The sequence below is a fragment of the Hemiscyllium ocellatum genome, chromosome 1 (assembly GCF_020745735.1).
Source record: "Hemiscyllium ocellatum isolate sHemOce1 chromosome 1, sHemOce1.pat.X.cur, whole genome shotgun sequence".
Lineage (NCBI taxonomy): Eukaryota > Metazoa > Chordata > Chondrichthyes > Orectolobiformes > Hemiscylliidae > Hemiscyllium > Hemiscyllium ocellatum.
Window position 1 is genome coordinate 82,119,867 of NC_083401.1, and position 22,682 is coordinate 82,142,548.

General features: G+C 43.2%; 1 protein-coding gene across 1 annotated transcript in view; it reads left to right on the top strand.

The window, feature by feature from the left end:
- The window catches only part of ipo11 (importin 11), a 476,887-nt gene that overhangs the window by 93 nt on the left and 454,112 nt on the right, over window positions 1-22,682 (top strand). The gene's annotated exons all lie outside the window — the stretch shown is intronic.

Below are 22,682 nucleotides of genomic sequence, written 5' to 3' on the forward strand. Positions count from 1 at the left end.
TGGTCTACTTGACCTGTTGGCTAACGTACACATCGAACCGGTTTTCCATCTCGGTGAAGATTTGGTAAAACTGATTGGGGTGCTGTGTGTTCAGGTGTGAACACCTGCCGCAGATTTAAGCTGAAACGGTAAAGAACAGGCGTGGGACCGAAAAGCTGCCGCAGTGGGCGGCTTGTGGCCAGTGTTGGTGTTAACGTGATTGACTTTTATCCGATTCCAATCGCTGCTGTTGTCCTATTTCTAAATACATGTAGACTTTCCCTGAAGAATGCATCTTACCTTCTCAGCCTTATAAAAATACATACCCTGAAATGTATTGCAGGAAGTAGACTGCGTATTTTGCGTCTAGAAATGTGTTAGCGGGGTACGAAGCAAATACTTGGAATATGAAGGAAACTCAGGCGAGAGTGTAATACTCGGAATTAGAATTTTTTCCCTCCCTTATTCCTCCCTGTCGCTCCCAGTGCCTCGAAAAAAATCTTGACATCCTTGAGGCATTGAAATACATTCAAACATGCTTTGCTAAATACAATCGATAGTTTGAAACTTTATTAAAATATTTCAGCACTGTATCCAGGCCTTTTTTTAACATTAATTTATGCTTGTTCATGTCCCTTTCTATGCTTAACTCTATATTGGGAAATTTGGGTATGACTGCAGGTAAAATCGCCATAGTCTTAACAGAAAATAGGGCTCTCTGATATTAGATAGAGACAACTATAGTGGTTTAACGTGAGGTTACCATGCCTCAGAGGAGGGGGAGCAATGAGGTTGAGGAAGACTGCATTTTACCTTATCAGCATTTTGAAAGTAAATATAGTGAAACATATTGCAGGAAGTATATTTTGCATCTAAATAACAATTATTTAGAATATGAAGGAAACTCAGGCAATAGAGTAATACTCATAATTATAACATGCCAGAATTTTATCCCTCCTTTACTCCTCCCTGTCACTCCCTGTGCCTCAAAAAAAGCCTTGATTCATAATAAAGGCATCCTTGAGGCATTTATATGCAGCCAGTGTAACACACTGCATTACTCTGCATTGCAAATTCGCTATCCAGCTAACTAATCCTTATTCCCCCATGTCTGGATGCTGACAAAATACTATAATTTGCATGGCACCCCATAACATTAATGCTTTCATACAGTATCTATGTATGTTACACTTGAGTTTTGCTGTATGTTTGAGAATTGTGGAAATTGATAGGATCGAAAAGAGATGTCCCATTTTCATTTGTCTGTGTTGGCTGTTTGTAAATTCAAATCATTTCTTCCCATCACCCAAATGAGGGTGCTAAGGGAACAGTGATATTTTCCTCAATTTGGGCAGCATGGTGGCTCAGTGGTTAGCAATGCAGCCTTACAGCACCAAGTTCCAGAGTTTAATTCCAGCCTTGGGCGATTTTCTGTGTGGAGTTTGCACATTCTCCTGTGTCTGCATGGGTTTCCTCCGGATGTTCCAGTTTCCTCTCTCAGTCACAAAGATGTGCAAGTCAAGTGAATTGATTATGCTAAGTTGCCCAAAGTATTCAGGGATATGTAGGTTAGCTGCATTAATGAGGTGTAAATGTAGAGTAATAGGGTAGGGGAATTGGTCTGGGTGGGTTGCTTTTCAGAGAGTTGTTGTGCACTTGGGCTAAATGGCCTGTTTCCATACTGTAGGGATTCTGTGATTCTCAACATTTGGAAAACATATCTTTTTACAAATCTTCACATTTTATGCTTATGTTGAACCTCTTTCTTCACACACTTTGAAAGAAAGATCTGTGTTGACATAATGACTTTTGTGACAAATGAGTGTTTCAAAGCAGTTTGTAACTGATTCGTTACTTGACAGGTAAGAAATGAAGCCACAGGATCCTTTTAATTATTTAGAGTCAACCATATTATTGTGGGTCTGGGTTCAGATGTAGGCCAGACTAGGTAAGAATGGCAGTTTCCATCCCTTAAAACATATTAGTGAAGCCACCTGATGAAGGAGTGGTGCTCCGAAAGCTAGTGCTTCCAATTAAACCAGTTGGTCTATAACCTGGTGTTGTGTGACTTTTAACTTTGTACACCCCAGTCCAACACCGGCACCTCCAAATCATTAGTTTTTCTGATAACCGTCACCAGTTTCAAAGTCATCATTAATCTCTTAATTCAGATATTTATTGAATTCACATTCCATCATCAGGCATGCCATGGTGAGATTCAAATCCATGTCCCTAGTCTAGTAACATTACCATTACACCATTGGCTCCCTCTTACATAGAAACATAGAATCCCCCACAATGTAAAAACAGGCCATTTGGCCCAACAAGCCGTAACCAACCCTCCGAAGAGTAACCCACCAAGGCCCATTCCTATTGCGCGTCATTTACCCCGACTAATGCACCTAACCTATACATCCCTGTATGCTATGGGCAATTTAGCATGGCCAATTCACCTACCCTGCGCATCTTTGAAATGTGGGAGGAAACTGGAGCACTGGGAGAAAACCCAAGCAGACACGGGGAGTATGCGCAAACTCCACGCAGGCAGTTGTCCAAGACTAGTATTGAATCCGGCTCTCTGGTGCTGTGAGGCAGTAGTGCTAACTACTGAGCCATCCCTGTAAGTACGGGGATTGAACACATGACTTTGGCGTTATTAGTGCCACACTGTAACCATCTGAGCTAACCAAAGAGTGATAAATTACCAGATAACCAATTTAAATGTTCGTTTAGGGACTAGGACCCTGAAAATAACTTTCCTACTCTTCAGAATTGTTCCATGCAATGTTTTATGTACATTGGAGAGCACAGATAGTGTTAGTTGAACATCACATTCAAACAGTGGAACTCTGTCAGTGCAGTTCTCCTTCAGTACTGTACTAGAATGTTAGCCTGGATGTGCTTAGAACTCTGGGATTTGAACCCAAAATTTTCTGAGTTTGCTTTTTACTAAGGTATGGCTGGCTTTGTTTCAAATTAATAATCACCCCCACCCAAAACATAATCATTGAGCTACAGTTTCTCTGTTCAACATATCAAATTCCCCCATAATTTTAAAAGCATCTTAAATTTCTTCGTAGTTTTTGCATCCTTAGCTATCACAGTAGCTTTTTAATTTGTTCTTGGCATGAAAACATCACTGTGTTCTGGATTAGAGTGGTGCTGGAAAAGCACAGCTGTTCAGGCAGCATCGGAGGAGCAGGTAAATCGACGTTTCGGGCAAAAGCCCTTCGATTTTCCTGCACCTCAGATGCTGCCTGAACTGCTGTGTTTTTCCAGCACCACTCTAATCCAGAATCTGGTTTCCAGCATCTGCAGTCATTGTTTATACCTCGATGAAAACATCACTGGAAAGACCTACGTTTATTGCCAATCCTAAATTGCCATTAAGGTGGTGGGTTGCCTTCTGAGTTAGTTCAGCAGTGCCTGTGTTGTAGTGCTGACAGTGGTATTAAAAAGAAAGTTCCAGGTTTGTGGCTCAGTGATAGTGAAGGAATGACAATATAGTTCTAAATCAAGAGAAAAGAGACAATCTGTTAATCTGTACCCTATATATGTGTATAGTACTGAGAGTCTTGAGTGGTTGTTTTCCATTGTGCCCTCATCCTTTGGGAGGTGATATTGAAGAAACAAAGGCAGGTTACTATATTACTACTTATGGTACACACTATTTATACAATGTGACAGTGCTGGAGGTAGTAAATGCAATACTGATCAAGTAGATCGTTTTATCTTGGATGGTGTCAAATATCTGGAGTGTTTTTGTTGTTACTCCAAGAAATTGGAGAGTATTCTATTGTACATCAGACTGATGCATTGAAGAAATTAGATAGGCTTTGGGGAGTCAGAACATTAGCTGCTTGCCGAATTCCCAAACTCTGACCTGGTCTTGTGGCTGGTTCGGTTAAGTTTCTGGTCAGTGATAATACCAGGGTGCTGATGGTGGGATTTTCACTAATGGTAATACTGTGAATGTGAAACTGAAGTGATTTAGTTGTCTCTTGGAGATGATCATTGGCTGTGTTTCAACCCATACTGAATGTTGTCAATATCTACTTGTATGTTGGCCTGGACTGTTTTGGTATCTGAGGCTTTATGGAAAGGATTGATTAAACAATCATTCGTAAACACTCCTAATTCTGATCCTCCACTGGAGGGGAAGTCATTAATAAAATAATAGCAGATATCTTTGGTGAGTTTACTAAGCTGATGAACTCTCACAGTGATGTCATGGGACTGAGATGATCGGCCTACAACTATGCTCCTTTGTGCTAGTTGTGACTCTGGTGGAGAATTTTTTGTCTTGATTCCAATTGATCTCTTCGCTAAGTCGTTTACCACATTCAATCTAGCGCTGCACTGTTAATGTGGACAGTGACTCTCGCTTTCCACGTGGGATTTTGCTCCCTTGTTCATTGATTAATGATCTAATGAGCTTGGGAGTCAGGTGCCCCTTGTGGAAAGCAGATTTCGCATTTTTGATCAGTTTATTACTGAGTAAGTTCCACTTGACTGAGTGGTTGACTTTATTGGTTTGTCTTGCTTTTTGTGAGTCATTTTCCTTGTTGCCAGTGTTGTCAAAGGATCGCACAGTTTGTTCAGGAGTGTAAATTTTGTAGCTGCAAGCATGTGCAAGTGCACCACACTACCAGCTCTACTAAATATCTTAAATTGGATCTTGGCGCACTCTGAATTATCTAGAGCTAACGTTATCCAATCATGGAAACCTATCTGACATTAGTCTCTGTATTTTGAGTTCTGCAAGTACATACTAATGTTTTTAGGAAGGGAGTTCTGCTATTCTTACACAGTCTGGCCCACAAAGACTCCAGATTTTCAACAAAGTGGTTTACACTTAACGGTTCTCTGGGTACACTGGGATGGACAATAGTGGGCTAGTTAGCAATGCCCACATCCCATGAATGAATAAAAATAGCTGGTTGGGTATGGTTCATATATTAGATTAGATTAGATTACTTACAGTGTGAAAACAGGCTCTTCGGCCCAACAAGTCCACATCGACCTGCCGAAACGCAACCCACCCAGACGCATTCCCTTACATTTACCCCTTCACCTAACACTACGGGCAATTTAACATGGCCAGTTCACCTAACCTGCACATCTTTTGATTGTGCAGGAAACCCACGCAACACAGGGAGAGTGTGTGGAGTTTGCACAGTCAGTCACCTGAGGTGGGAACTGAACCCGGGTCTCTGGCGCTGTGAGGCAGCAGTGCTAATCACTGTGCCACCGTGCTGTGAATTGCTAAAGGATACCTTGTGAGGTAATGCCTACATTGGTTTGCAAGATAGACCCATTCGTTGATCAGGTCATTTATTGGTGTAAGGCTACCGCATTTGATCCTGAGAAATGCCTAGTCTACCTTAATACCAAGGAAGATTGAGATATGTTGAAAATTTCAGCAAGAGGTAAAGCAAACAAAGGTACTAGCTCAGGAGAGAGGCTGCAGGAGGTGAGGAAGGCAAATCTATGTTGGCCTTCATAGTGAGAAGATTCAAGTAGACGAGCATGGACATCTTTCTGTCATTATACAGGGCTTTGTTGAGAACCTATTTGGAGTATTGTGTGCAATTTGGTCTCCTTATTTGAGGAAGAATGTTCTAGCTATGAAGGGAGTGCAACAAATGTTTACCATGAGAAGGTGTATAGGGTGTAAGCAGGCAGGGAAAAAATTAAGTTCTGAGTTTTGTGAAACAAGAGATTCAGCTAAGTGTGACTCAGATCAGATAAGAACTTAGTTAACAATGGGGTGCTGGAGGCAAGGGTGATGAGTTAACAAGATGGAAAAGCATTCATTATGTCGAGCCACTTAACAATATTGGACGCATTCAGTTTGCAAGGTCAGCTAAAAAGGGGGAAAATATCCATTATATGAATCCAGTTAGCAAGGTTAAGAACATTCATTGTGTAATAGCACATGGCTTAATCTTTACTGTTGATACTTGTTGATTATAATGGTCACTGGAAAAGCGCAGCAGGTCAGGCAGCATCCAAGGAGCAGGAGATTCGACATTTTGGGCATAAGCCCTTCAGGAATCCCGAAGAAGGGCTTATGCCCGAAACGTTGAATCTCCTGCTCCCTGGATGCTGCCTGACCTGCTGCACTTTTCCAGCAACACATTTTCAGCTCTGATCTCCAGCATCTGCAGACCTCACTTTCTCCTCGAAGATTATAATAGTCACCCAATTAATATGTTTGTTGCCTTATCTGGATGCTCCTGCCTATAAAAGTTCATTGAGAAACTGCCGTTCCAGAGAAGATAGGGATGGTAATAACCAGACAGAATCCTCAACTAGCAGGACTGCAGTCTGAAGAGAAATTGGAAGTGTTAGGACTATTATTCACTGGAGTTTAGAAGAAGGATTCTCCTAGAATCCTATGAAATTCTAACTGTACAGGGTAAATGTAGGAAAAGCTGGGGAGTTCAGATCCAGGGTTTATAGTTTATGGGGATAGGCCATTTAGGACTGAAATGGGAAATCTTTTCACCAGAGTGTCATGAGTCTGAGGAACTCTCTGTCACTAGTTTAGGTTAAAAATTAAATGTTTTTAAGGAGGAGTTAGATATGTAGATTTAGATTTTATTTTCATGTGCACTCATGTACGGAAATATAGTGGAAAGTGTCTAATGTTGTCACACGGTGCAGTCTTGGGTACCAAGGTACCTAGATACAAAAACCCTGTGTATAAAATACTTGATTGAGATAGGAATAGCCACAGGATACTTCTGCATGACATGATTTCCTCTTCTACCTTTCCTGGAGGTAACCCATTTACCTGACTGTATCTTTTGTTTATCTTCCTTCCTACAAGTGCCATCTATCACACTCCCTCGCTCCTGTAAATTCCTCCATGCCTCTAACTACTGCTCCAACTGATCCATGCAATCCAATAGCATTGGCAACCAAACACACTTCCTGCAGATATAATCATCAATAACGTGGAAACTGTTCCTAATCTCCCACATCTGTCAGGAAGAACATATTACTCTACTAAAGACCGTCTTTGCATCTTAATAATCTATAGACCCAGAAAATAGCATAGTCTTACTGCTTGAAAAAGAAACACTACTCTATGCTGACTTAATACATATGTTTTGTATTTTTAAACTTTAATCAAGTGACAAATCTCAAGCAAGCATAATTAAAAAGGAACCCACTGTACTCACTATTATAGATTTACGGAAAAAACAGTGAGGTTACACTTTAAAATTCCACTTCGCTGCTCCCTTGCCGTGAGCTCTCCCACACAGGTTTCTCCAAGGTCAGGTGTGAATCTTGCTGTTGGTTAATTTTTTTTCTTAGATGCACTCAGATGTCCAGGGATCAGCCAGTTGTGCAGATTCTCTGCTGGGTTAGACAGCAGTGCAGGTTTATTTCACTACCCATGTGATCACTGCCTTTGTCTGTTTTCCTCCTTTTAAAGTGCTGTTGTTTTGATTCTTTTCCCCAAAGTTCCAGTACAGTGCTGCAGCTTATAAAACCATAATTACTGCTCCCAGAATTTGAGGAAGTCAGTTCCAACACTGAAAATACTTCAAAAAAAGGAGCAGCTTTTACAGCCACAACTTTTTCCCATTCTCCAAATTGGATTACCCAGATTCCTCGCTTCGACCTGTGTGGACAGGTAAATAGGATTGTGAAGGAGGCATTTGGTATGTTTGCCGATATTGGTCAGTGCATTGAGTATAGGTGTTGGGAGGTCATGTTGCAGCTGTACGGGACATTAGTTAGGCCACTTTTGGAAGACTGTGTGCAGTTCTGGTCTCCCTGCTGTAGGAAGGGTGTTGTGAAACTTGAAATAGTTCAGAAAAAATTTACAATGATATTGCCAGGGTTGGAGGGTTTGAGCTTTAAGGAGAAGCTGAACAGGCTGGGGCTATTTTCCCTGGAGCATTGGAGGCTGAGGGGTTACTGTATAGAGGTTTATAAAATCATGAGGGGGCTTAGGGTAAATAGACAAGGTCTTTTCCCTGGGGTGGGCAAGTCCAGAACTAGAGGGCAAATGTTTAAGACAAGAGGGTAAAAATTTAAAAGGGATCTAAAGGGAACTTTTTCATGCAGAATGTAGTGTCTGTATGAAATGAGCTGCCAGAGGAAGTAGTGGAGGCTGCTATGAATACAACATTTTAAAAGGCATCTAGATGGGTATATGAATAGGAAGGGCTTACAGGGATATGGGCCAAATGCTGGCAAATGGGACTTGATTTATTTAGGATATCTGATCGACATGAATGAAACCAAAACAAGGCTCTCCCTCTCACAAATATAAATGTAGTATATGAATTTCAATTCAAAAACAATGGTAGGTCAGTAGGTTCATATGTCCCAAACAATGGCAGATTGTTGATGACCCTTTGTTTGCAATAAGTACTGACTTCCAGACCATGCTTGCATAACTCAACATTAAATGTGATTCTGTGATTAGACATAATTTGCTAAATAATCCTGAAAGTGCTAAGAATTAGATTGGCAAACAATTTAAAATTCTGTTGGCTTCTAGTGTGGAAGCTGTAGGTATTAATTCATAGGATCTTGTTCATTGCAGGTAGAAAGAACATAGACAACTTCAGAGCAACAAAATAAATAATAGCCATTCTCTGATCATTTTGTAAGGCATTGCCATCATCCTTCAGTCCACCTATTGGATTTAAATGTTGAATAAAGATTGTTTGTCACAGTCATCATATGACTGATGTATTCTCTACATCAAAGCCTCTGCCAACCAGTGTCCACATGCCAAATAAATAGTCAACTCTTCACATGGGTTATGAAAATGTTGTTTTCCCTTCATGCAGATAGTTGTGCAAATGTACATGAGGACAAGATGAAAACCTTTGACAAGATGCACTTTCTCAGCAAAGTCTAAATTCTGTACTACTAAGCAACTACTTACTATTGCACAGTTACAACTAATGAAAAAGATCAGAAACAAAATAACCATACCAGAGTAGATGAGTGTCTGTATTTATGTGCTGTTAACCTTTTAATTTCCATGCTTTTGGCCAGTCGATTTTGAATTTTGAGACCCACGAAGAGTATTCTGCAGATTCTGTGACTTTACCATTTGTTCTTCATCTTGTGTAATTACGTGAATGCTCCGGAAGTAAATGATGGAAGGGAATTTGTGATAAATCTGTCAAGAATTAGGACTGAAAATCCAGAATAAAATTTGAAAATGCTGTGGATCTGATCTGGAGTCGTAGGGTCATACAGTACAGAAACGGTCCAACTCATCCATGGCGACCAGGTCTCTCAAACTCAACTAGCCTCATTTGCCTATATTTGGCCCATATTCCTTGAAACCTTTCTCATCCAGGTACCTAGCCGAATGTCTTTTAAATTTTATAGCTGTACCTGCATCTATCAAATCCTCTGATAGTTCATTCCATATTTGCACCACCTCTATTGAAAAAGTAACTGCTCAGATCCCTTTTAAATTTTTCTCCTCTTTCCTTAAACCTATGCCTACACTGGGGAAAAAGACCTTAGCTATTTGCATTATCTATGCTCCTCATGACTTTATAAACCTCTATAAGGTCCTCAACCTCCAAAATTCCAGGGGAAAAAGTCCTAGCCTGTCCAGCCTCTCATTATAGCTTAAACCCTCCAGTCCTAGTAATATCCTTGTAAGTTTTTTGTGTACCCTTTCCAATTTAATAATATTCTTCCTATAGCAGGGCAACTAGAACTGTACGAAATACTTCAAAATTGGCTTGACCAATATTCCATGTAGCACAACATGATGTCCCAATTCCTATACTCAATGCTATGACCATCGGAGGCAAGCGCCCCAAATGCCGCCTTCCCCATCCTGTATGTTTGTGAAGCCAATTTCAAGGAACTGTGTTCTTGAACCCCTAGGTGTCTCTGTTCAATAATACTCCCCATTGGGGAGAAAAAGTATACAGTATGGGATCGCAGAATGGATTCACAAAGAAACGTTTCTATCCATTTGAGTCACTTTTGGATCTTTGCAAATGCAGTTTGGCTGGTCCTACTCCCATCCTTTTCCCTTACCCGTGCAACTCTTTTCCTTTTCAGTACTTATCCAATTTCCTTTCAAAAACTGTGATTGAATCTACCTCCACTACACTCTTGGGCAGGATACCCAAACTATACTCCGTGCAAAAAACTGTCAACTCTGGTTTTTGTGCCAATCTTGATTTATTGTGCCTCGAGTCCTCATTGTTTTGGCCAGTGAAAGTGTTCAGAAGTGTTCATATTACAGAGGAGTTGGTGTTGGGTGTCTTAAAATGCTTAAAGGTAGGTAAATTCCCTGGATCTGATCAGGTGTACCTAAGAACTTTGTTGGAAGCTAGGGAAATGATTGCTGGGCTCCTTGCTAAGGTATTTGTTTCATCTATGACCATCTGAAAGACTGGAAGATGGCTAACATGTCATTATTGAAGAAAGGTGGTAAAGAAAAACCATGGAACAAGTTTCATGGGATTCTGGGGGACAGCATTTACATGTATTTGGAAAGGCAAGGACTGATTAAGGATAGCCACAATGACATTGTGCAAAGGGAATTATTTCTCATTAACATGATAGAGTCTTTGAAGAAATGACAACGTTGATAAAGGCAGAGCGGTGGATGTTGTCTGGAAGGACTTCAGTAAGGCATTCAGCAAGGTTCTGCGTGATAGAACCTTGTTAACCAGTCTATCACAGAACTCAGGGACATCAATCTATTTGGATACAATATTTGCTTGAAGTGGTGGTGGAGGCTATTTGGACTGGAGGCCTGTGACCAGTGGTTTGCCGCAAGGATCGGTGCTGAGTCCACTGCATTTTCTTTGTAGAAAATGAATATAGGTAGTGTGGTAAGTAAGTTTGCAGATGGTACCCAAATTGGTGGTGTAGTGGACAGTGAAGAAGTTTACCTCAGAGTACAATGGGACGATGATCAGATAAGTCAGTAGGCTGAGGAGTGGTAATTAATTTAGATAAGTGGGAGGTGCTACAGTTTGGTAGAGTAAATCAAGGCAGGATTTAATGGTAAGGTCCTTGGAGTATTGCTGAACAAAGAGACCTTGGAGTGTAGGTAGACTGGATAAGTGAAAAAGGCACAAAAACAGAAATTACTGGAAAAGCTCAGCAGGTCTGGCAGCATTTGTGCAGAGAAATCAGAATTAACCTTTTGAGTCCACTGACTCTTCATCAGAACTGATGGTAGGAAATTCTCGGGGATTTTGCAGAAGATAGGGTGAGGTGAGGGGGTAGGGAATAAACGAGAGGTGGAGATAGAGCCCAGAGAGAGAAAAGAACAGTTGGATAGGCAAACAAGTGTGAAACGATCTGGCTAGGAGGGGAAATAGCTGTTATTGGAGACTACTAGTGGCTAACGATGATTGTGTAAAAGCAGAGCATGTGAACATGGGGCCGAGTGTGTGTGTGTGTATATGTTTTTTGGGGGGGGGGGGGGGCGTGGTGCTAGAACATAAGAGAGTTCAAGCCCTAAAGTCATTGAAGCTGATATTGAGTCCAGAAGGCTGCAGGGTCCACAAGCAAAAATTGGTCTGCCAATTTAACCTGAGCTTTGCTGGAGCCTGAGACAGAGGTATTGGCAAAGGAACAGGGTGGTCTGTTGAAGAGGCAGGCAACTGGAAGCTTGGGGCCATTTTTGCAAGCGAAACATAGGGGTTCTGCGAAGCGGTCACCCAATCTATGCTTCATTTCCTCAATGTAGCAGAGATGACTTTGTGAGCCATGAATGCAGTAGACTAGATTGTGTGAAGTGCAGATAAAGCAGTCTTCATTTGGAAGTTTTGTTTGGGCCCTTGGATACTGAGGAGCTAGGAAATAAACATGCAAGTGTTTCATCTTCTGCTATTGCAGGGGAAGGGGCGGTGGGGAGACGGGAGTGAAGGAGGAACGGGCCAGTGTGTTCAGGACAGATCTGTTCCTGTGGAACGTTGACAGCGGAGGGGAGGGGAGTATGTGTCTTGTGACGGCATCTTCTTGAAGGTGGCGGAAATGATGGTTAATGATTTTCTGAATGTGGATGCTGGTGTGATGGTAAGTAAGAACAAGGGTTGCCCTTTCGCTGTTGCAGGAGGGAAGAGAAGGAGCTTCTCAGCCCTTTGGAACTGTGTTTTTTCTCCTATTTCCTCTGCCTCGATTTTGCACAGATCTATCAAGTCTCCTTGCCAACATTCTAATCCATCATTTTAGCAGAAGTTGCACACCCATGTAAATTATTCTCTTTATTTTTTTCTGCACCCTCTGAAAAACATTCTTGTGCTTCCCAAAGACCGGTGCTTAGGCTAGTACAGTTGAGAATGCTGGTAATGACAACAGCATATTAACAATGTGAGTGCTTATGTTGCAAGATTGTGCTAACACACTGTATAAACCTGAGACGTACTGGACAACAATTGGCATAGGGATAAGAAAATTAGGCAAGTAAGCATGTGGCTAAGAGATTGATGTGGGAAAGAGGGATTCCATTTCATGGGACATTGGCATCAGTTTTGGAACTGTAGCGATCTGCACCGATGAGACGGTCTCCACCTGAATTGATCTGGAACCAGTGTTCTGGCGAAAAGGATAAATAGAGTGGTCACTAGGAGTTTAAACTTGTGAGTTGGGGGGTAAGGAAAAAGGAATGCAACAGGGAGTATGGAGTCAAGTAGAAAGATAAGCATCAGGTTAGCACATGTGCAGGGTTTAAGTTGGAGGTAGACTAGAAATGAAGCAAAAAGGAATGATAACTTAGGACATATTACTAGAGGTGGTGGAAATCATGAGGTTAAGAAAATTAGTATTAAGGTGCTTTACCTATATGCTCGTAGTATTCGTAACAAAGTAGATGGATTAACAGCAGAAATCATTATGAATGATTATGATGTAGTAGGCATCACAGAGATGTAGTTGCAGGGGGTTCAGGACTGGCAGTTAAACATCCAAGGATTTACAATTTATCGAAAAGACAGGAAGGTGGGGGGGGTGTTGCCTTGTTAGTTAAGAATGAAATTAAATCTATGGCATTAAATGACATAGAGTCCACATCATCTGACCCTATGTGGGTGGAGTTGAGGAACCACAAAGGCAAAAAAAAACATAATGGGAGTTATGTACAGACCTCCCAGCAGAGGTCAGGACCAGGGGCACAAGATGTACCAGGAAATAGATAGGGCATGTCAGAAAGGCAAGGTCATGGGCGACTTCGTAGTACAAATGGACTGGGTGAATAATGTTGTCGGTGAATCCAAAGAAAGGGATTCATGGAATGCTTGCAGGATGGCTTTTTGGAACAGCTTGTGATGGAGCCCACAAGGGAGCAGGCTATTCTGGACTTAGTGCTTTGTAATGAGTCAGACTTTATAAAAGATCTTAAAGTAAGGCAACGCTTAGGAGGCAGCGATCATAATATAGTGGAGTTCAGTCTGCATTTTGAAAGAGAGAATGCAAAATCGGATGTAACGATGTTACAAATAAATTAAGGTAATTACAAGGGCATGAAAGAGGAACTGACGACCATCGACTGGAAGCAGAGCCTAGCGGGGAAGACAGTAGAGCAACAATGGCAGGACTTTCTGGGTGAAATTGAGAGGACACAGTACAGAGGTTCGTCCCAGAGAAAAGAAAGATTATCCCGTGGGGGGGGGGGGAAGAGGTTGGAAATTAGACAGCCATTGCTGATAAAGGAAGTCAGGAGATGTATCATAGAGAAAAGAGAGCCCATAAAGTGGTTAAGAGCACTGAGAAATCAGACGATTGGGAAGACTACAAAACCAAACAGAGGATAACAAATAGAGAAATAAGGAAGGAGAGGAACAAATATCAAGGTAAGCTAACCAGTAATATTAGAAATGATAGTAAAAGTATCTTTCAATACATAAGAAACAAACAAGAAGCATAAGTAGAAATTGGGCCGCTCTACATTGATGCAGGAAGGCTCGTGATGGGAGATGAGGAAATAGCTGAAGAATTTAATAAGTACTTTGTGTCAGTCTTCACAGTGAAAGACATGGGTAATACCCCAACAATTGAGTGTCAAGGGGCAGAGTTGAGTATGGTTGCCATTACAAAAGAGGAAGTGCTAGAAAAGCTAAAAGGTCTAAATATTGATAAATCACCTGGCCCCGATGGGTTACATCCCAGAGTTCTGAGGGAGGTGGCTGAAGAAATAGTGGGGGTGCTGGTTGTAATCTTTCAAAAATCACTGGAATCAGGGAAAGTCGCAGGTGATTGGAAAATCACTGTTGTAACCCCCTTATTCAAGAAAGGATGAAGACAAAAGAAGGAAAATTATAGGCCGATTAGCCTAACCTCGGTTGTAGGTGAAATTCTAGAATCTATCGTTAAGGATGAGATTTCTAAATTTTTGGAAGTGCAGGGTCAGATGAGAACAAGTCAGCATGGATTTAGTGAGGGGAGGTTATGCCTGACAAATCTGTTAGAATTCTTTGAAGAGCTAACAAGTAGATTAGACCAGGTAAAGCCAGTGGATGTTATCTACCTAGACTTCCAAAAGACCTTAGATAAAATGCCTCACGGGAGGCTGCTAAATAAGGTGAGGACCCATGGTGTTTGAGGTGAGCTACTGGTATGGATTGAGGATTGGCTGTCTGACAGAAGGCAGAGAGTTGGGATAAAAGATCCTTTTTTGTAATGGCAACTAGTGACGAGTGGTGTCCTGCAGGGATAAGTGTTGGGGCCGCAGCTGTTCACATTAATGATCAGGATGAGGGGACTAGAGACATTCTGGTGAAGTTGGCTGATGATATGAAAGTGGACAGGCAGGTAGTGGTGAGGAGGCTGCAGAAAGACTTAGACAGTTTAGGAGAGCAGTCCAAGAAATGGCTGATGAAATTCAACCTGAGCAAATGCGAGGTCTTGCACTGAAAGAAAGAATACAGGGGTGGACTATTTTCAAAACGGTGAGAAAGTTCATAGAGCCAAAGTACAAAGGAATCTGGGAATGGTAGGTGAGGACTTGCAGGTTGAGTCCATGGTTAAGAAAGCAAATGTAATGTCGTCATTTACCTCAAGAGATATAAATTGGAATATAAAAGCAGCCATGTGCTACTGCGACTTTATAAAGCTCTGGTTAGGCCCCGTTTCATACTGTGTCCAGTTTTGGGTCCCCTACTTCAGGAAAGACATACTGACACTGGAGCATGTCCAAAGGAGATTCACACGGATGATCCTTGGAATGGTAGGCTTAACATGATGAAAGGCTGACGATCCTGGGATTGTATTCATTAAAGTTTAGAAGATCGAGGGGATATCTAATAGAATCTTCCAAGATAATGCATGGCTTAGAAAGGGTGGATACTGGGAATTTGTTTCCGTTAGGTAGGGATACTAGGATCTGTGGGCACAGCCTTAGAATTTAGAAGGAAATGAGGAGACATTTCTTTGGCCAGAGAGTGGTGGGCCTGTGGAATTCATTGCCACAAAGCGCAGTGGAGGCTAGGATAAATTCTTAATCTCGCAAGGAATTAAGGGATATGGGGAGAGTGTGGGTAAGTGGTGTTGAAATGCCCATCAGCCATGATTGAATGGCAGAGAGGACTTGGTGGGCCAAATGGCCTCACTTCCACTCCTATGTCTTATGGTCTAACAAAGGGTACCTTGTCAGGTTGCACCTTACGTCTGTCTTCTTAGGAGGTCATTATGGTTTCTCGTTGTGTTTCATCAGAACTGGCGGTCGATGAGTTGAGCAACATACCCTGTTCTTATAAAGACATCCTTGAGTACTTCCAAGTGCCCATCATGTTCCTCCTCATCTGAACAGATCCTGTGCATACATAGGGCTTATCCGTTGGTGATGGCTGATTTAATATGTTTCGGGTGAAAGTTGGAGAAGTGCAGCATTGTGAGCTTATCCGTGGATTTGCAGTAGAGTGTGGTGTTGAGGTGCCCATCCTTGATGGAGATGCAGGTGTCTAAGAATCAGTCAGATGCTAAAGAGTTAGATGGTGGGTTGAAACTCGTTGATACCACTGTGTAGTTGTTTCAGTGACTTCTCGCCACGTGTCCACAGGAAGAAAATGTCATCAATATGCCTGGTGTGTAGTGTTGATTGGAGGTCCTGCGTAGAGAAGTCTTGTTCGAATCTGTGCATGAAAATGTTGGTACACTGGGGTGTAAATTTGGTCTCCATGGCTGTTCCGTGTGTCTGGATGAAGAACTGGTTGTCTAAGGTGAAAACATGGTCGAGGATAAAGCAGATGAGTTGTAGGACGGTGCTCTGAGATTGGCAGTTGTTGGTGTTGAACACTGAGGCTGTTGCCGTGACACCGTCATTGTGGGAGATGCTGGTGTAGAGAGCTGAAATGTCCATTGTGATGAGAAATGTTCTGGTTCAACTGGTCTGTGGGTGTTCAATTTCTGTTAGAAATCCGAAGTGCTGTGACAGAAGCTGGGGCTGTCCTGTACAATGACCTGTACAATGCCTTCAACATAGCCAGAAAGGTTCTCACTCAAGGTCCCATTGTGTGATAAGGGAGTCCTGGAGGGAATGGCTTCTCCGGAATGCTAATAGGGGTTGGAAAGGAAATATATCCCTAGTAGTGGGGTCTGTTTGTAGATGGCGGAAGTGGTGGAGGATGATGCATTGTATACGGACATTGGTGGGGTGGAAGGTGAGGACCGGGGTGGGTTCTGTCCTTGTTGTGTTGGGAGGGGTGGTGTTCAAGGGTGGAGGGATGGGCAGTGCAGGAGATGCTATAGGAAATCGGCAACCATGTGGGAGGGGAAATTGCAGTCTTTGAAGAAGGAGGCCATCTGGGATTTTCTATGGTGGAATTGGTCATCCTGGAAACAGTCCCTCTGCTTCTCCCTTGTCAGATCAACGCCCTCCACCAGCCCTCTTCCCAGTCCCGGCATCTTCCATGCCACCGCAGGGAGTGCAAAACCTGCACCCACCCTGCCCCCTCACCTCTGTCCAGGGCCCTAAAGGATCCTTTCACACCTGACAGAAATTTACCCTGTACCTCCATTAATGTCATCTACTGTATCTGTTGCACCCGAAATGGTCTCCTCTAAATCTAGGAGACAGGATGCCAACTTGCGGATAAATTCAGAGGACACCCGCACCAACCAACCCCACCACCTTGTGGCTGAAGACTTCAACTCCCCCTTCCATTCCACCAAGGACATGCAGGATCTGGGCCACCTCCATTGCCAAACCCTGACCACCCAATGCCTGGAGGAAGAAAGCCTCATCTTCCGCCTTGGGACCCTGCCACCACATGGGATTAACGTGGATTTCACCAGTCTCCTCATTTCCTTTTCCCCCCCACCTTATCGCAGTCCCAAGCCTCCAACTCGGCAGTGCCCTCTTGACCTGTCGATCGTCTTTCCCAACTATCCGCTCCACTGTCCTCTCCGCCCTATCAACTTCTTCCCGACCTTCATCTACTTATTGCATTCTCAGCTTCTCCCCCACCCCCCCCTTCCCATTTATCTCTATGTCCCCTGGCCCATATGCCTCATTCCTGATGAAGGGCTTATGCCCAAATCATCGATTCTTCTGCTCCTCGGATGCTGCCTTTCCAGCACCACACTGTCAGTCCCTTTACACTCCTACTCAGTCACAAACACACACACTTTCTCACAGGCACTCACACACCTTCCCCCCCCACCAACACACACTTGTCCACATGCATACAAGCACATGTAGGTTTGTGGGATGAATTTATACTGGCAGAATTACATTTTATTTTGCTCAAAAACTGCATGAATCCACTTAAGATTCTGTAGATCCCTTTTTTAGAAATAGATTCAGTCTGAGCAATGGGGCACAGACAGCCTCACACAGGGCATCTCACACCTTCAATGTATTATCTGAGCTGACATGGTACCTATTGTTAAAGTTAATTTGAGAATGTAACTTTAAAAAATGTTCTAGGATTTACATATGAAGGAACTGAAACCAACACGGTCATTCTAAAAGATGAGAGACTTAACAAACAATCCAGGGTTTTCTCAATATATAATTTCAGTTACATCACATTGTAAATATATGCTATGAATTCTGTGTCTTATGAAGTTATACTCCACAGCCACCTGATGAAGGAGTGGAAGTAAGGCCATTTGGCCCATCAACTCCACTCTGCCATTCAACCATGGCTGATGGAGATTTCAACGCCGCAAACCAGTACTCTCCCCGTATCCCTTAATTCCTTGCGAGATTAAAAATTTATCAATCTCTGGCTTGAAGACATTTAATATCACAACCTCCACTGCACTCTGTGCCAATGAATTCCACAGGCCCATCACTCTCTGGCTGAAGAAATTCTCCTCATTTTTAAATTTACCCCCTCTAATTCTAAGGCTATGTCCGCCTGATGGAAACAAATTCCCAGCATCAACATTTTCTAAGCCGTGCATTATCTTGTAAGTTTCTATTGGATCTCCCCTCAACCTTCTAAGCTCTAATAATGCAATTCCAGGATCCTCAGCCGTTCATCATATGTTAGGCCTACCACTCCAGGGATCATCCGTGTGAATCTCAGCTGGATACGCTCTAGTGCCAGTATGTCCATCCTGAGGTGTGGGGCCCAAAACTGGACACAGTATTCTAAATGAGGCCTAACCAGAGCTTTATAAAGTCTCAGTAGGACATTGCTGCTTTTACATTCCAACCCTCTTGAGATAAATGACAGCATTACATTTGCTTTCTTAACCACAGACTCATTCTGCAAGTCAACCTTTCGAGAATCCTGTATGAGCACGCCCAGATCCCTTTGTAACTAGCACTCCCAGATCACTTTGTAAAAAGCTCCAAAAGCTGTTGCTTCCAAATAAACCTGTTGGACTATAACCTGGTGTGTGGTTTTTAACTTTGTACACCCTAGTCCAACAGTGACATCTCCAAATCAAGTGTGTGAAGATTAATGATAGGTCACATGATCATAGCCAGTAAATAGTAACAAAACTGAAGGAGAAATTAGAGTATGAGGAAAAGGCAAGAAAAAAAAAATCACACAGTAAATTTCTACAAATCTGTTTCAAAGGAAACATGTAATTAAAGTGAGCATTAATTCCCATGAGAGTCTTAAGATTTATTAATAGCACACAAGAAAATGTTGGAAGAGTTACACAGATTTTTGCATCAGCCTACACTGTAGAAGACACAGAATCCCAAGAATAGTTAAAAATCAAGAGAGTAATGGGACAGAGGAACTTAAAAGTTACGATCACTAGGGAAAGGAACTGGGAGAACTACCAGGACTAATGATCTGGAGGTGCTGGTGTTGGACGGGGTGGACAAAGTCATAGAGATTTACAGCACAGAAACAGACCCTCCAACTTATCCATGTCAACCAGATATCCTGAATTTATCTAGTCCAATTGTACTTGTTACTTTCTCAAAGGACTCTCATGAATTTGTCAAATCCATGTTGACTCAGTTTGTTGGTGTTATGATTTTCTAAATATTCTGCTATTACTTCCTTAGTGGCTGATTCAAGCATTTTCCTGATGTCAGATGTTGGGCCCACTTGCCGACAAGTGTGCAGTTTTGTCTCTTACCTTTCTTGAACAGAGGTGTTAACATTTTTGATTTCCCAACCTGCTGGCAACTCTTTAGAATCCAAGGGAATTTGGAACATTATAAAAAGTCCGTTCACATCTCTACAGCACAACCTTGAAGATGCCAGGAAAAAAAGGCATGTCGGTCTAGTGGTGGCAAAACTGCACACTTGTTGGCAAGTGGGCCCAACATCTGACATCAGAAAAATGCTTGAATCAGCCACTAAGAAAGTAATAGCAGAATATTTAGAAAGTCATAACACTAACAAACTGAGTCAACATGGATTTGTGCAAAGGTAATTGACTAATTCATGAGAGTCCTTTGAGGAAGTAACAAGCAGGATGGACAGTAAGAAAACTTTAGGTGTGCTATCTTTAGATTTCCCCAGAGTATTAGTGTCATTGCGTCATATAGATATACAGCATGGAAACAGACCCTTGGGTGCAACCCATCCATGCTGATCAGACATCCTAAATTAATCTAGTCCAATTTGCCAGCACTTTGCCCAATCCCTCTAAACCTCTCCTTTTCATATACCCATCCAGGTGCCTTTTAAATGTTGTAATTGTGTCAGCCTCTGTCACTTGCTGTGGCAGCTCATTCCATACCTGCACCACCCTCTGTGTGAAAACGGTGCCCCTTAGGTCCCTTTTAAATATGTCCCCTCTCATCTTAAATCTATGCTCTCTTGTTTTGGACTTACCAACCACTGGGAAAAGACCTTGCCTTTTACCCTATCCATGCTCATTATGATTTTATAAACCTCTATAAGGTCATCCCTCAGCCTCTGATACTCCAGGGAAAATAGCCCCAGTTTGTTCAGCCTTTCCTTATAGCTCAAACCTTCCAAACCTGGCAATATCCTTGTAAATCTTTTCTGAACCCTTTCAAGTTTCACAAGATCCTTCCTCTAGCAGGGAGACCACAATTGCGAACAATATTCCAAAAGTGGTCAAGCCAATGTCCTGTACAGCCGCAACATGAGCTCTCAACTTCTATACTCAATGCACTGACCAATAAAGGAAAGCATACCAAATGCCTTCTTTACTATCCTGCCTACTGTGATTCCACTTTTAAGGAATTATGAACCTGCACCCCAAAGATCTTTATTCAGCAACACTCCCCACTCCCCTGACCGTTAAGAGTATTAGTCCTTGGTAAAAACAATGACTGCAGATGCTGGAAACCAGAGTCTAGATTAGAATGGTGCTGGAAAAGCACAGCAGGAAAAGCATAGCACTTCAGGCAGCATCCGAGGAGCAGTAAAATCTATGTTTTGGGCAAAAGCTCTTCATCAAGAATACAGGCAGAGAGCCTGAAGGGTGGAGAGATAAATGAGAGGAGGGTGGAGGTGGGGAGAAAGTAGCATAGAGTACAATGGGTGAGTGGGGGAGGGGATGAAGGTGTAGGTCGGGGGGGGGTGGAGTGAATAGGTGGAAAAGGAGATAGGCAGGTAGGACAAGTTATGGGGACAGTGCTGAGCAGGAAGTTTGGAACTAGGGTGAGGTCGGGGAAGGGGAAATGAGGAAACTGTTGAAGTTCACATTGTTGCCCTGGTGTTGAAGTGTTCCGAGGCGGAAGATGAGTCGTTCTTCCTCCAGGTGTTTGGTGGTGAGGGAGTGGTGGTGAAGGAGGTCCAGGACCTCCATGTTCTCGACAGAGTGGGAGGGGGAGTTGAAATGTTGGGCCACGGGGCGGTGTGGTTGATTGGTGCGGGTGTCCCGGAGATGTTCCCTAAAGCACTCTGCTAGGAGGCGTCCAGTCTCCCCAATGTAGAGGAGACCGCATCGGGAGCAACGGATACAATAAATGATATTGGTGAATGTGCAGGTAAAACTTTGATGAATGTGGAATGCTCCTTTAGGGCCTTAATGGAGGTGAGGGAGGTGGTTTGGGAGCAGGTTTTGCAATTTGTGCGGTGGCAGGGGAAGGTGCCAGGTTGGGAGGGTGGGTTGTAGGGGGGCATGGATCTGACCAGGTAGTCACGGAGGGAATGGTCTTTGTGGAAGGTGGGAAGGGGTGGGAGGGAACTATATCCCTGGTGGTGGGGTCCATTTGGAGGTGGCAGAAATGTCAGCAGATGATTTGATTTATGCGAAGGTTGGTAGGGTGGAAGGTGAGCGCTAGGGGCATTCTGTCCTTGTTATAGTTGAAGGGGTGGGGTCTGAGGGCAGAGGTGCGGGATGGGGGCACAATGCATTGGAGGGCATCTTTAACCACGCGGGAAGTGAAATTGAGGTCTGTAAAGAAGGAGGCTATCTGGTGTGTTCTATGGTGAAACTGGTCCTCCTGGGAGCAGATACGGCGGAGGCGGAGGATTTGGGAATACGGGATGGCATTTTTGCAAGAGATAGGGTGGGAAGAGGTGTAATCCAGGTAACTGTGGGAGTCGGTGGGTTTGTAAAAAATGTCAGTGTCAAGTCGGTCATCATTAATGGAGATGGAGAGGTCCAGGAAGGTGAGGGAGGTGTCAGAGATGGTCCAGGTAAATTTAAGGTCAGGGTGGAATGTGTTGGTGAAGTTGATGAATTGCTCAACCTCCTCGCGGGAGCAAGAGGTGGCGCCAATGCAGTCATCAATGTAGCGGAGGAAGAGGTGGGGAGTGGTGCCGGTGTAATTATGGAAGATCAGCTGTTCTATGTAGCCAACAAAGAGACAGGCATAGCTGGGGCCCATACGGGTGCCCATGGCTACCCCTTTGGTCTGGAGGAAGTGGGAGGATTCAAAGGAGAAATTGTTGAGGGTGAGGACCTGTTCGGCCAAACGAATGAGAGTGTCAGTGGAAGGATACTGTTGGGGACGTCGGGAGAGGAAGAAACGGAGGTCTTGGTGGCCCTGGTCATGGCGGATGGAGGTGTAGAGGGATTGGATATCCATGGTGAAGATGAGGCGTTGGGGGCCGGGGAAACGGAAGGCTTGGAGGAGATGGAAGGCGTGAGTGGATTCTCAAATGTATGTGGGGAGTTCCTGGACTAGGGGGGATAGGACAGTGTCGAGGTAGGTAGAAATGAGTTCAGTGGGGCAGGAGCATGCTGAGACAATGGGTCGGCCAGGGTGGTCAGGCTTGTGGATCTTGGAAAGGAGGTAGAACTGGGCAGTGCGGGGTTCCCGGACTATGAGGTTGGAAGCTGTGGGTGGGAGATTTCCTGAAGTGATGAGGTTCTGTATGGTCTGGGAGATGATGGTTTGA